Here is a 15008-nt window from a genome sequence, read left to right on the forward strand (position 1 = left end):
GATATTCATAAGGTCATAAACATTAGAACTAGATATTCTTTCTTTTTAAGAGGGCAAATGGCAAAGTAAACCAGAAGGTTATATTGAGAAGTCTTGAAGACAAACAGTGATATGCAGAGGTAGGAATTCTTGAGAGAGGAATAAAGAATTGATTTGTGTATTTGTATATATAGACAGGTAGTAAACATTAAGAAAAGCAGGAACTTACATTTAGGGACTAAGAGTAAAATTAAAACAGTACAATAAAGGACAGGAGAAAAAAATCTAAATGCTAAATGACATCACATCTCCAAATCACTTTCTCCATTGATTTGAATGTTACCATAATTCATATTGAGGAAGTAAATATATATTGAAGAAAGCCTTATGATATTGTCAAATGGACACTGAACACCTTAGTTCTTGGAATTAAAAGGACACTAAAATTCATAAACTACTCTCACTGTAAAAAATATAACGAAACATTATTAAACTTTAGAAATGTGTTATGAATACAGCACTATAGTTTCAAAAGTGATAAGTATACCCAAATCTAAGTGCTTCTTTCTACAAATGAAAGTTGCAAGAAACAATTCTGTATTGTATTACATTGTATTGCATTGCATTGCATTGTATTGCATCTGTATTATTTCCAAAGTAACTAATAATTTAAACTATAAATAAAATCAACTCTTACTGGAAAAGTTATAACATACTGTGCCAGAACCCTGGCCCAGACTGTAGCTAAGTTGAGTGGGCATCTTCCAACAAACCAAAAGGTTCACAGGTTCAATTCCTGGTCAGGGCACATGCCTGGGTTGCAAGTTTGGTCCCCAGAGAGGGCATGTGCAAGAGGCAGCCCATTGGTGTTTCTCTTTCACATCAGTGTTTCTCTCCCGCTCTTTTTCCCTGCTTTCCTCTGTCTCTGGAATCATAAAAGAAAAATAAATATGTATATATATATACATACACACACACACACACATACATATATGCATGAGCATGTATGTATATATATAGTGGTCTGGGAAACGTCTAGCCATTGTTAATATAATGAGAATGGTGTGCATGACATCAAAGCTGGCAGCCAGGGAAAGTGGACTGGAATGCACACGGGTGAACTAGTACTAGTCACTGTACTTCACTGTACTAGTCAGTGGGGGCAGCAGATGCTGTTGAGTGAGCATGTATACTGTGTGGTTTTCACATTCAAAATGACTGAGCAAGTAAAGCAACGAATCTGCATCAAATTTTTCATTAAGCTTGAACATTCCTCCATGGAAATTATTCGGATGATTCAGAAGACTGCAGCTATGGGGAACTGGTGATTGGCAGCTTCATCATGACAAAATGCCCACTCACACATCATGTCTCAGACAGAGTTTTTTTGCGAAACATCAAATCACCCAGGTGACTCAGCCCCCTAAGCCAGATTTGGTGCACTGTGACTTCTGGCTTTTCCCAAAACTAAAATAACTTTTTTTTTAAAAAAAAGAATGTTTTGTTTTTTTATTTTTTTAAGATTTTATTTATTTTTAGAGAGGGGAAGGAGAAAGAAAAGGAGAGAAACATCAGTATGTGGTTGCCTCTTGAACACCCGCTTCTAGGGGCCCAGCCTGCAACCCAGGCATGTGTCCTAACTGGGAATAGAATCGACGATCCTTTAATTTGCAGGCTGGCACTCAGCCCACTGAGCCACGCCAGTCACAGCTAAAATCACCTTTGAAAGGGAAGAAATTTCACACTGTCAATGAGTTTCAGGAAAATAATGACGGGGCAGCTGATGGCAATTGGGAGAACTGTGTGAGGTCTCAAGGTGCCTACTTTGAAAAGGACTGAAGCATCATTGTCCTATGTACATTGTTTCTTGTATCTTGTATTTTCTTCAATAAGTGCATCTATTTTTCATATTATGTGGCTGGATTCATTCTAGACAGATCATATAATATACATATAATGATTTCTATATGATGATATGTATGTGTACATGTGATAGACTGTGTCAGGGAGAGGTCCCTGAGTTGCTTATTTACATATTATCAAAAAGATTTCATGAGATATACGCATCAAAAGATAAGAAGTCATCCACAATATGCAAAAAAATTATTTGAATTTGAAACAATAAAAGAAACATAATTAGATGGGAAATTTTGTAAAGATATTACGTTTAGTGTTTATTGAGCATTTTTCAATTGGAAGAAACTTAGTCTGATAGTCAAGAATACATTGGTTAAAAATATTGTTTTATAATTAAAGTGTAATAATATTATCTAGCTTCAATTTAGTCTAAGTAACTTTATAATTAGATGTTAAATTTCATTGACCAATATTATGGTCTGAATTGTTTCCATCCAAAATTTATATATTGAAGAACTAATCACCTAGTATATTAGAATGTGACTAAGTTTAAAGATAGTAATATATGAAATTTTCAGAAGGAATTCCCATTAAATCAGGTCTTATGGGTGGGCCCTAATTCAATATTACATGTTCTTATAAGAGGAAGATATGAGGACACAGACGTTACAGAGGGATGATGATTTGAGGACACAGCAAAAAGGCAGCCATCTGCAAGCCCAGGAGGGAGGCTTCAGGAAAAACCAAATTGCCTACACTTTGATCTCGCTTTTCTAGCTTCCAGAAGTGCAAGAAAATAAATTTCTGCTGGTTAAGCCACACAGTTTGTAGTATTTGTTCTGCCATCCCCAGCAAATTATACGATCAACAACTTTTAGAAAGCAATGAAGGTTTAAACAAAGGAAAAGGAGAATAAATGAGTTCCTGGCATATGACTGTCACGTGTTTTGTGGGTTTTTTTTTTTTTTTTTTGTTATGCCAAGTAAGAACATCTTTTTCACTGTAAGCTTCTATGGTTTGCACAGCATTTCTTTTTTTTTTTTTATTTGGGTCCACCCCACCTAAACCATCTATCCCTCCACAGGAAAAGGAACCAGGTTCTTACATGAATCAAATCCCCTGCTGGGATGTGGTTTATTTATGGATAGCCCAAAATAGGCATGTTACCCAAACTTGCTGACCAGAGTCCTTTCATTGAAATGAGAAAAAGGTGGGTTTGTTTGTTTGTTTGTTTGTGATGGATATTGCAACATTCAAACGGCTGTTATCACAGGGACCTTGGGTTTCACTGCATGGATAAGATCATTGTAAGTCTATTGAAAAATGAAAAATGCCATAGTAATGGGTCATCTGGTTTCTGATCCAGCAGTTTCCAATGTCCAGAGGAATGATAGTTTCAAGGTTGGATTGCTCAACCTTCTTTTGAATTTTGACAGTTAATCCATCCACCTACAGTTCAAAATACTTAAACCCTGCTACTGCTCTTTCTACATTTAAGAAAAATAACACCAACGAAGTAAAGAACTTATATGGAGAGCTCACTCCATTGTTCCAATTTTATCCTTATTTGTAGGTGACCCTTGACATTTAGACTAACAGGGGTCCATTCACTATGGTCTAGAAGAACTAATTTTAAAACTACTCTTTCTAAATTTTCTCACTTTGACATCTTGCTTACTAAGCAACTTTCTTATTAGTGTGGAAAGAGTCATTGAAGCTGGTGAAACCTCATAATAAAAGGAAAGCAGATGCAGCAACATGATATGTTACAGAAGAAAAATCAATGTGAACTTATAAACCTAAAAAGGCATGTATTTTCCAGATCTCTCTTTAAAAGAGATTAATAGCAGCAATAATATTTCTACCCTCTGGTAGCACTTACGGGTAAATAAAATACTTATTGCTCAATATCTACCAATAAAGTAAAAAATTTAAAAAAAACAAGAAAGTTATTATGAAAAGACAAAAACAATGTCTCTAGTACATTTTTTGTTGCCAGAAAACAAAGTTGATGTAAAATAAAAATTCAGAGGCCATTTTGAAAGACTAAGAAAAGTAACCTAAACAGCTTCTCTCTGGCTAATTTTGGACATTACGAATATCGAAAAACAAAAACCTCTATGACTAAATAAAATAATTTCAGTCTGTCAAAGGCTAAGAATACATAATACTAAAACAGAAAAGTTAGTATGAAGAATATAAATAGGCACTTATATACACAAAAATCAAAACAAGGTAGAATATCTTTAATTTCTATTGTTCTTAATAAATACTTAGTATGTGGAGTTCTTTTTCTAATAATATGTACATTGATAATATGAAGATGTGTATTTCCATCTGTATTAGGAAGGACATGTAAAGAAAGTAATGGTATCAAATATGGCAGTTCTGTATCAACAATGGAAAAGACTGATCAGCACTAATTGTAATACATAATAACCAATTAGAAAAGAAGTCTAGCATTTAATTAACAATACTGATCATACACAGTATCTAAGAGGGCACAACTGTGTGTTTCAGACATTTAATAAATTAGCAAAAATCTAGAAGTGGTAACTAAGCAGAAATAGTTTCCAATTTCCTGGTAGATAAAAATTTCATAGCTCCCTATAATAAAGATATAATAATAAAAGTTCCTGAGTTTTTAATAACATTAATATACCAAGCATATATATCATAATAACAGGAATAGTGGTATGTAACACAGGCAATTGGAACTTGTGCAAACGTCTTTGTGAGGGGACACTAATATTGCATAAAATTAAAAGCTGGGGTTGAACTTAAAAAAAATCATATAACAGGAAAAATGTTATTGAAAAATAAAGTCCAACCTCATGGCCAGCATCTTGAGTTTAAATCTTCTCTGAATGTACAGGAAATTCCAATGACTAGAAAAAATTATCTAGTTAATAACCCAGAATATAGAAATTTAAGAGATAACTTTCTTTTAAATTTGGTATGGTTACTAAATCCTAGGGAAGTACAAAAAATAGACTCAGGCATTTCTGAAATCTCAGGGAAATATGACGATTCCCACATCAGCAAAGTGTAAGAAGGAAAAAGATAGGAAATGTAGATTGCTAGTATGAGCACATTGTAACCAGTTTTAGGGAAAGCATATTGATTTGCTTTGGGATCACTATAATATGTGTAATTTTCTTCTCTAAAACTGGTTAAAGAACTTAAGATATATTGATATCTTAGACTCGGTATTTTAACAAAACATTGCAAAGAATTTGATTATATAAAATTTCAACTGTTAAAATACCACTAAAAACTGAATACATATTCCAGTTTATTGGTGTACAGGATATATATGAATATTTTGAGAACCACTGATAGTTTACTAATCAAGCGCAATTATTACTAAGTTATTCTCTAAGCACACATTTAAAGATCTGCCCACAATACTAATTAGTCATATTACCTCTAAAATAACTTCAAAGCATTTGCAATAAACTAAATAATTATTAATTAATTAAAATTTTATTTTCTAAGCTCTAGGGGTATAACAATGAACCTAACAGGCAAGTTTTCTTTCCTAATAGAATTTTCAGATAACTGTGTTCTAGTAAAGAAATTCCAATCTGTTTTTTAAATAAATAAAATAGGTATTATCATTTATAAGTCAGTTTCACATGTTTAGTTAGTGTGAATCAATTTAAAAGAGTCTGGTTGCTATTGGCTGAAATAATAAAATTGAATTCATGCAGCCACAATGTTGAGTAAACAAGCTCTAGTCACTCCATTAACACGTAACCACTCTGTATGTCCCCTTCTAAAATAACCCATTAGCCTTGTCTTTTTATTGCAATAAAAATAACAATTATGATTCTGCTAAAAATAAAGGAAGTTGAGACATGTCACTACACATGGAAGCACTGCTCAGAAAGAAAGAATCCCTTCAAAGGAGTTTATTGCATTAGTTAAATATCCTCAATTATGGTATTATAAAGATGCTGTTAATTGCATTTCTACGGTGTTACACTTTTGTCAAAGGACTTTTCAAACAACCTTAAAATATTTACAAGCAAGCTACAGTCCTGGTCTGGACTTCAGTAGTTGTATATTTAATGTTTAATGAAATAAAAGTGTTCTGATCATTATTTTGTCTACAAGAGAAAGGAAATTATTCAAATTAATGAAAGCTAGTCAATCTAGTCTGCATTCTTCTTCTAGTTATTCTACATTATAATCAGGTGCTGCTCTGCCATACATTTCTTTCTTCACTAGTCTAATCATGGGAGTTTCCACAGTTTGACTAAAAAGAAAATATTTTATTATTGAAAATATATGATATAACTATTGTAGAAGAACTTCAAACTTTTCTGTGTAGGTTTAAAAATATATTCTGAGACTTACCTTTACAATTAATTATATCTGCTTTTTACTTGGGATAAAAAGGTAAAGTCATAAAACTTAAGATAAGTATCTTAAAATAATCCATATTACCCCAGAAAAATAAATTACATGAATTATTTAAAAAAATAGAGAAATAAAAGTGACAAGGTATACCCATCATCAAAAACAGGCATTGGAACAGTCTAGGCACATACTCGTACAATTTGTTAAGAGTTGAGTTGTTCCAATCATCTACTGATGGACACTTAGGTTGCTTCCAACACTTGGCTATTGTAAATTGTGCTGCTATGAACATTGGGGTGCATAGGTTCTTTTGTATTGGCGTTTTGGTGTTCTCAGGGTATAGTCCCAGCAGGGGAATCACTGGATCAAAAGGCAGTTCCATTTTCAGCTTTTTGAGGAAACTCCACACCGCCTTCCACAGTGGCTGCACCAGTCTGCATTCCCACCAACAGTGGACTAGGGTTCCCTTTTCTCCACAGCCTCACCAGCACCTGTTGTTTGTGGATCTCTTTATGATGGCCATTCTGACCGGTGTGAGGTGGTACCTCATGGTGGTTTTGATCTGCATTTCTCTGATGGCTAGTGATGCTGAGCATCCTTTCAAATGCCTCTGGGCCCTCTGTATCTCCTCCTTGGAAAAGCATCTGCCCAGGTCCTTTGCCCATTTTTTGATTGGATCGTTTGTCTTCTTGGAGTGGAGTCGAGTGAGTTCTTTATATATCTTGGAGATCAAACCTCTATCTGATGTATCATTAGCGAATATATTTTCCCAAATGGTTGGCTCCCTTTTCATTTTGCTGATGTTTTCTTTAGTCGTGCAGAAGCTTCTTATTTTGATGAGGTCCCACTTGTTTATTCTTTCCTTTATGTCCCTTGCTTTAGGAGACATATCAGTGAAAAAATTGCTGCATGGGATATCTGAGAGTTTCCTGCCAATGTTCTCCTCTAGGACTTTGATGGTGTTGTGACTTATATTTAAGTCTTTTATCCATCTTGAGTTTATTTTTGTGTATGGTGTCAGCTGATGATCCGATTTCAATTTTTTGCATGTAGCCGTCCAGCTCTCCCAACACCATTTGTTGAAGAGGCTATTATGGCTCCATTTTATGCTTCTGCCCCCTTTGTCAAATATTAGATGTCCATAGAGACCTGGGCTTATTTCTGGGCTTTCTATTCTGTTCCACTGGTCTATGGGTCTGTTCTTGTGCCAGTACCAAATTGTTTTGAGTATAGTGGCTTTGTAGTAGAGTGTGATGTCCGGTATTGTTATGGTACATATACACAATGGAATACTACGCAGCGGAAAGGAAAAAAGAACTACTAAACTTTGCGACAGCATGGATGGAACTGGAGAGCATTATGCTAAGCGAAATAACCCAGGGGGCAAAAGACAAATACCATATGATCTCACCTATAGGCGAGAACCTAACCAACAATACAAAGATGCAAGGAAAAATATGACCAGCAACACTGAAAGGAAAAGAAATCAACAGAGACAAGAGGGAAGGAGGGAGGGGTGGGCAGGGAAAGGGAAGGGAAGGGGCAAGTCAAGGAACATATAGCAAGGACTCATGGACAAAACCAAAGGGGAAGAGCTGAGGGAGGGAAGGAGGAAGGGGGCAAGGGAAAGTGGTGGGGGGGAGGCAGAGACAAATGTATTTAAAAGTAAATAAAGAAAGAAAGACAAAAAAAGAGTTGAGTTGTATACAACTATATATACAGTGGAGAAGAGAAGATGACACACTAATATATGCATTTATTTACAATGGCATGATTTCACTGTTATTATGTGGAAAAAGAAATTAACTGACAATATTTTATAATTAGCTCTCTAAGGACAGTTATTTGGTTTTGATTCCTGGTTGGATAAAGAAAGCATACTTAATTATTATGATAGTTATCTATACCATTCAACACAGCAGTCATAAAATATTTTCAAACACAGTTTGCTCTTTGCTAGTTACTGATTTACCTTATGGGTTTTTATGGCTCAAAGTGTATTTTTAATAAATATTTTCCAAAATTAATCTTAATTATTAATCCACCCTCACTCATAAGGCTTCACACTCTAAGTCTAGAAACATTCATTTTGTAAATGTTAAGGGTAGTCTTAAATACGATATGATTTCACTCCTATGTGGAATCTAATGAAGAAACTGAACTGACAAGGAAAATGAGGACAGACTCACAGATGGAGGACAGGATGACAGCTGGAGAGGAGGGGGATTTTGGGGGGTGGAGGGAGTGAGCGAAAAGGAAAAAGGACTCATGGACACGGACAACAGTGTGGTGACTGCGGGGGAAACAGTGGGTATAAGGGGATTGAATGGTAATAGAAAAATATACAATAAATATTAAAATAAGAAAAAATAATGCCATTATAAATATGTGCATGGAACAATGTTTTGATTATTGTATATTTTTGTATTTGTGAAATATTTAGCAAATCGCATTAATAAAGCTAAGCTGAGCTAATAATTCTTCTCTTAATATTAATAAAAGGTAAACAATCCTATAGTTATTCCAACTAGCACAGCACTGAAATACTAAAACTAAAATATCATTATATATTCCTTCACGTAATAAGAAAAGTTAACATTTATATAGATTCCTAAAACCATAGATTTTAAATGGATTTTAAACTAATAAGTTCATATAAAATGAAAAATTAAAGTCTGAACATTTTCATTTTAAACTATGTAGAGGAATATATTAAAGTTCATTTCTTTTTTTAAGTAATAAAAGTAGAAAACTAGGAATTGTAAATATATAACATAATTAACAAACTTCATCATTCAAGGTTAAAATTCAATGATAGCTGTTAGTTTAAAAATGCATGGTTTTTCTTGTCATCATTTAAAATAGGGAGAAGAGCCCTGGCTGGTGTGGCTCAGTGGATTGAGTGCTGGCCTGTGAACCAGAGGGTTGCTGTTTCGATTCCCAGTCAGGCCACATGCCTGGGTTGTGGGTCAGGTCCCCAGTAGGGGGCGCACAAGAGGCAACCACACATTGATGTTTCTCTCCCTTCCCTTCCCTTCTATCTAAAATTAAATAAATAAAATCTTTAAAAATAATAATATATGGAAAAGAAAAAAAATGAAGTCTTTTGCATTCTATTTTCATGACAAAGTAAAACCAATGTCACAGATACCATTTCCTTCAACCTAAATCTGACTATTACAGTGTGTGTCATTGTCAAAAGCAACACAAATGAAAAATTTGATAAACATGAGAGATTTGGGGGAGATCATTATTTCTAGCTTTCATTCTTCTTTGTATACTATGGTAAGTGAGCGTTCCACAGTTTGAAGAATATTTCATTTTTTTCTAATTGTCAACATTTTGCTAAGAACCATTCCAATTTCACTTATAATTATTTTTACACACTACTCTAAGATTACTCTCATTGAAGTATTCAATGTATATATTCCCTCATTGTCTTAATACACACAAAAAATGTCAATGGTATTTGTGTATGGAATAAATACTATCTCTTTTGTTATTCAAACCCCAACAATATTATCTCTTTATACCTCTTCAAAATTGTTTCCTGCAAACATATTATTATAACCAAACTCACTTACTAATTGTTTTCTGACTTTTCTACATAAACTTCTTTCATTGCACAGAGTCTATCCCCCTGCTCCAAATGCTTAAAGAGCAAAAATGAGGTAACATATTCACACTTTATTATATCACAGGCAGTTTTTACAACTTACAACAGGTGCTGAAAAGCACTTCTTGATAATGTTAGGAACGTTTAAAAGCCTTTCTCTAAAAAACAACCATTATATGCAATATGTGCTGGTTTTCATGATACATAAGACCATTAACTCTATTCACACTAAGCAGAGTATTTTGGTCTAGACAATATTTTGGACTATTCATTATAATTCCTACTAGAGAAGTCCAGAAAAACATATATGACTGTCTCATTCTTTGTGCTGATTCTAAGCAGAGAGTTCTTGCAATTTCAGAGTCTTTAGTGTGGTACCATTATAGACTATCAAAAAGATCTCAAATACCTCATAATATCTTATGTATGATATTATAATAATATCTCATATAATTACCTGGAAATGAGATGTCTTACTACTAAACTATTTTGGTGAAGAACATTAGTGCCCTTTTTAGAACATCAATTTTTTAAAATTACTAAAATTTTTAAGAAAAATATATTATCTAGAAAAAGCACTCATGTAATAAATACAAAGGAAACTGTAAGGACTCTTAATTGCTAGCCTTACACTAAGTTGAAATTCTGACAATATTTTTAAAGCTGTCATTTTAGTGTCACTAAAAATGCTTATTTTTCATCATTTTCACTGTTGATGACTCTGAAAATTGTATGAGTCTCCCATCACTTTGCTATTCTAACATATGATGAACTGAAATTAGCAAAAGAAAGCCTATTATGTAAGCTTGTTAAACCAGTGACAATAATGTTAATCACAAAGTAAACTGATACTTTCCAGATGAAGATAGTGGCTCTAGAGAAAACTAGGTGTTTTTAGGCATACATAGTTTCCCTATAATTAAGCTTAAGATTTTATTCTAGGTTTGTCTTTATATATGGAATACTATGGAATACTATATATGGAATTAGTCAATACTTTACTAATTTATAAACTAAGAACCATCCTAATTTTATTTCTCAAATAAAAATCAAATCTATCCAATAATATAATCATGTATTAAATAGCACAGTATAGTGGGAAACCCAAAAGATTGAGGTTGATAATCTTCACCCAGCCACAAAACCAGCTCTGTGAACTGAAGTGAATCATAACCTGCCTGATGTCCCTCCCCAAAATAAAATATTAGAATAGTTATTCTCTGTAATTTTATCCAAATCTAAAATGTTAATGTTTATGAGACAGCTACGAGCTTCTTTCCCATGACAGTATATCTCCCAGAATTAGCCAAATTTCAAAGTCCAAGGGCAGAGTCCCCCCAACCTCTCTTACCTTTGATACTAACAGCAAGTTTGAAGTGTGTGCAAAACACCCAAAGTGAAATAATTCACTGGAAGAACTTAGAACCCATTGAAAGCTACATTCACAATTATGATTTATTACAGCCATCTGAAACATAAGACCATTAACTGTACTCACACTAAGCAGAGTACACAATTATGATTTACCAAACCCAATTATGATTCATGACTTGTGATTTGTACAGCACAAAAAACAGCCAGAGGAAGAAATGCAGAGTCTGGGAGGATCCCAAATACAAAGTTTCCTTTAGACACGTGATGTATGACTTTTCTAACAATGATATATGACAATAAAAATGCAGTATTGCCAACAGGAAAGCTCACCCAAACTTCTAAGTCCAGAGATTTTATTGTAAATTTATTATATAGGTATAGTTGGTTGATTGATAGCCTACATGGTTGATCTCAGCCTCCAGACTGTGTGATATCAAATGACCTAAAGCTTACACCTTAAACCCCAAAGTTTGCCTTTCTGACATGCCAGCCCCACCCTAATTTTGTCAGGGTTTGCAGCCTCATGAAAAAATCCAGTGTGGCTAGCTCCTCCTCCTACACAAAGACACTTTTACCAGGTATAACATATTAATTCTCAGAAATGGAGGGCAAGACCTCTCTCTGGGCAAGGCACAATTCTTCACTATCTATGCATATACAATGATTCCACAGAGAGCACATAGCTCTTGATCTAATTTAAATTACTTAAGCCTAGCTGAAATACAAAAAAGAAATTATGTCATATGACTTTTTTCCTACTTTGTCAGATTCCAGAGTGATACCTGCAAGTGGGGATTACCCTTGTGAGGTTTGTTTGCTTTTTAAATCAATGTATATTTTTATATTAAATACATCATTCACTAATATGTATCAAAGAATTATATATTGCCTCAATTAAAAACTTATTATTTTCAACATCTCTTCCCCAAATTTTCCATATTGAACTCATCATTCTGCTAAGATAATTAATGTGTTCCCTTATTCAACAATATTTACTAAAGGCTTTTACAACCTGCCAGGAACAGTACTAAATTCTGAACAATAAATAGGAGAGAAAAGTTTCCTAAACTAGGCTATTAATAATAAACAAATAAACAAGAAAATTTCAACTTCTGGTAAGTGTTATTTTAAAGCAAAGAGTAATGTAATATTTCCTGGTTGTAGGAGGCAGCTACCTTACATGAGGGAGGCCTCATGTAAGGAAGAACCTTCTGAAGGTGTCACCTGGGCTGAGTCATGAAATGATGAGCAGCCATATGAATCAGAAGGTAAAACATTCCTAACAGAAGAAACAGTCTATACAAGTCATCCGAAGTGGGTGTGAGGTCGGTATGTTAGCAGGGCAGAGAGGAGGCTGGAATGGTTGCAGTGGAGGTGAGGTGAGGGCGGTACAGGAGATTAGAGAAGTATGCAGGGCCTAGGTCATGTCACACTCCTTCCAGGCAGGCAAGAAACTTAGAAATCACTGGAGAGTGACATGCTTACATACACATTTTAGGAAAATCATCCTGTCCACACTGACAAGAATTAATTATAAGGAAACATTTTCTAATGGATCCTAGCAGCCAGAAAAATAGGCATTATTTTACAGATGTAAAACTTGAGGGTTAGGACATTTACATAACTTGTCTAAATCCATGACACAAAAAGTGGCAGAACCAAGATTTAAACATGTGTTTGCTGGAAGATAAAAGCTTCTCCACTAAGTTTCCCATCATATGACATGAATGGGCCTAGCAAGGGTGGAAAACAATTTTATTTTTTAAAGTCCAGTGAGCATTTTACTCGATGTTTAGATATAAGTGAGTATGTATAGTTATGAAAAAGAGACCTAGATTGTTTTCCTTAAAGTTCCCAAACAGGCATGCTTCCATTTTTGCTCTTTTCTGGGGAATCTCAAACAAGTTAACTAATATCTTTGAACCATAATTCACTTTTCTGTAAAACGAGGACAAATTATCCCCGATAATATACTTTCCCTATCTGTAATTCATTTCACATACAAGTGATTCTTCACTATGCTGTAAGATAATGTTAAAAAAAGTCTAACCTTTCAAATTTTGCTTGACATTTTCTTTCTTTTTCACACTTGCAAATTGAACCAAATTTCTACCTTTTATTTACACTTCCATCAAGGTCCAAGTAAGAATCCATTTCCTTTACAAAGACTTCTTCATCTTCCTGCGGTTAACTTAATTTCTGTTAACCACATGAATACTAACATTAACTTATCCCATGTGGCTTATTCTTATTTACACCATCTTGAAAGTAAATATGGTGTATTATTCTCCCTTCGCAGCTCCTACACATGTAAAACAGTCCTGCATACACTAATCATTTAATTCAATCAACAATTACTTATTTAGAATCTTTTATATGTCAGGTACTATGCAAGTAACACATTGTCTTGAAGTTTGAACTTCTTGAATACAATAATACATAAATTAGAGCATTTTCTGAGTTAATGAGAAATCCATAGGTATTTAAGTAATTTTTATATTTCACTTGTTAAAAGTATCATATTGGAGTTCTGTTGGAAAGCAATATAACTTCACTGACTGAATCGTTTTCACATTAATGTACTTTGTGTTAAGGTACAAACAAATACATGCCCTCAGGCTACAGAAGTAGCACACCACAAACAAATATAGAGCACTTCTCTCTTTTTTATATAAAAGTCAAACTTCCTATCTATTTGAAAGACAAAATTTACATTCTTTTAAGTAGCAAAAAGATTGGTATTTTAATTACCAAAATAAAACAGTGTTATAGCATCCAAGAAAAACAAGAACAAACATTTCAGCAATTTTAATATGTGGACATAATTAGTTTAAAAGTGCTTTATTATCAACAGGAATTTCTTTATACTTAAATACCTATACTGATCTATAAAGTTACATAATCCTATTTCCTATTCTTTGAAGGATTAGTTTAAAACACACAATATTAACATATAGTCTATAATAGAAACACATTATCACAAAATAAATATATTCATAAATACCAAGTACAGTGAATATAAATTTCATCTAAAATGTAGAGAACAAGAAAGTCTCATTACAGTGGGAATCAGAAAAATGATTGTAGTAAATGACACTCAAACTAGAATAGAATTGCTTCATTCCTTTAGCTTGGTGTGTTTGCTAGCTTTATTTGATATAAAGACTTTCAAATGAACTTATTCCTCTAGTTACATCAATATAAAATGAGACAAATATTTTCTTTTACCTCTTACAAAAATCACTTACAAAGTTAAAGACAAAATTAGAATATTCTACCTTGTCTAAACATTAAAATCAGTTTTCATTACATATAATCCAAACCATGAAAAATTTAATACAATCATATTAAATCCATAAACTGTTTAGATTTTGATTGTTAATGCATTGGACACATATTCAGTGTTCTTACGCATGCTCATGATAGTCCTTTATTTAAGAATTTTTGTGATTAAGATACTTTTAATTTCCTATTTAAAGAAGAGGTGAGAGTGGTGCTAGAGGACCTACAGAATTATAAGCAAATAAATGATTTTTAATTAACAGAAATCTAATTCAGTACCTGAAATCCATCAATACAAATCAGTCAATTCAACTGTATTAATGTACAAATTAAGGAGATTTATAATATAATGATGAAAGGTATATAAATAGTGAGGAAGATTTTCAAAATAAGTTTAGGGAAACATATATAAAATATTTAAATAAAATTATAGTTGCTTTACAATACAATATTACTATAAACCATTTTCTTTTTACTCTGGCAAATTATTTTTCTTTCATTTTTATGATTACCAATTAAGATTTATTTAAATAAG

The 15008-nt window shown here is 33.2% G+C and overlaps 1 protein-coding gene across 1 annotated transcript in view; it reads right to left on the reverse strand.

Annotated features, from left to right (window-relative positions):
• Nucleotides 1–15008, reverse strand: part of CCSER1 (coiled-coil serine rich protein 1) — an 898936-nt gene that overhangs the window by 649257 nt on the left and 234671 nt on the right. The window lies entirely within an intron of this gene.

The sequence above is a fragment of the Pteronotus mesoamericanus genome, unplaced genomic scaffold, assembly GCF_021234165.1.
Source record: "Pteronotus mesoamericanus isolate MK-2021 breed Mesoamerican mustached bat unplaced genomic scaffold, CSHL_Meso_final scaffold_232, whole genome shotgun sequence".
In the NCBI taxonomy this organism is placed as follows: domain Eukaryota; kingdom Metazoa; phylum Chordata; class Mammalia; order Chiroptera; family Mormoopidae; genus Pteronotus; species Pteronotus mesoamericanus.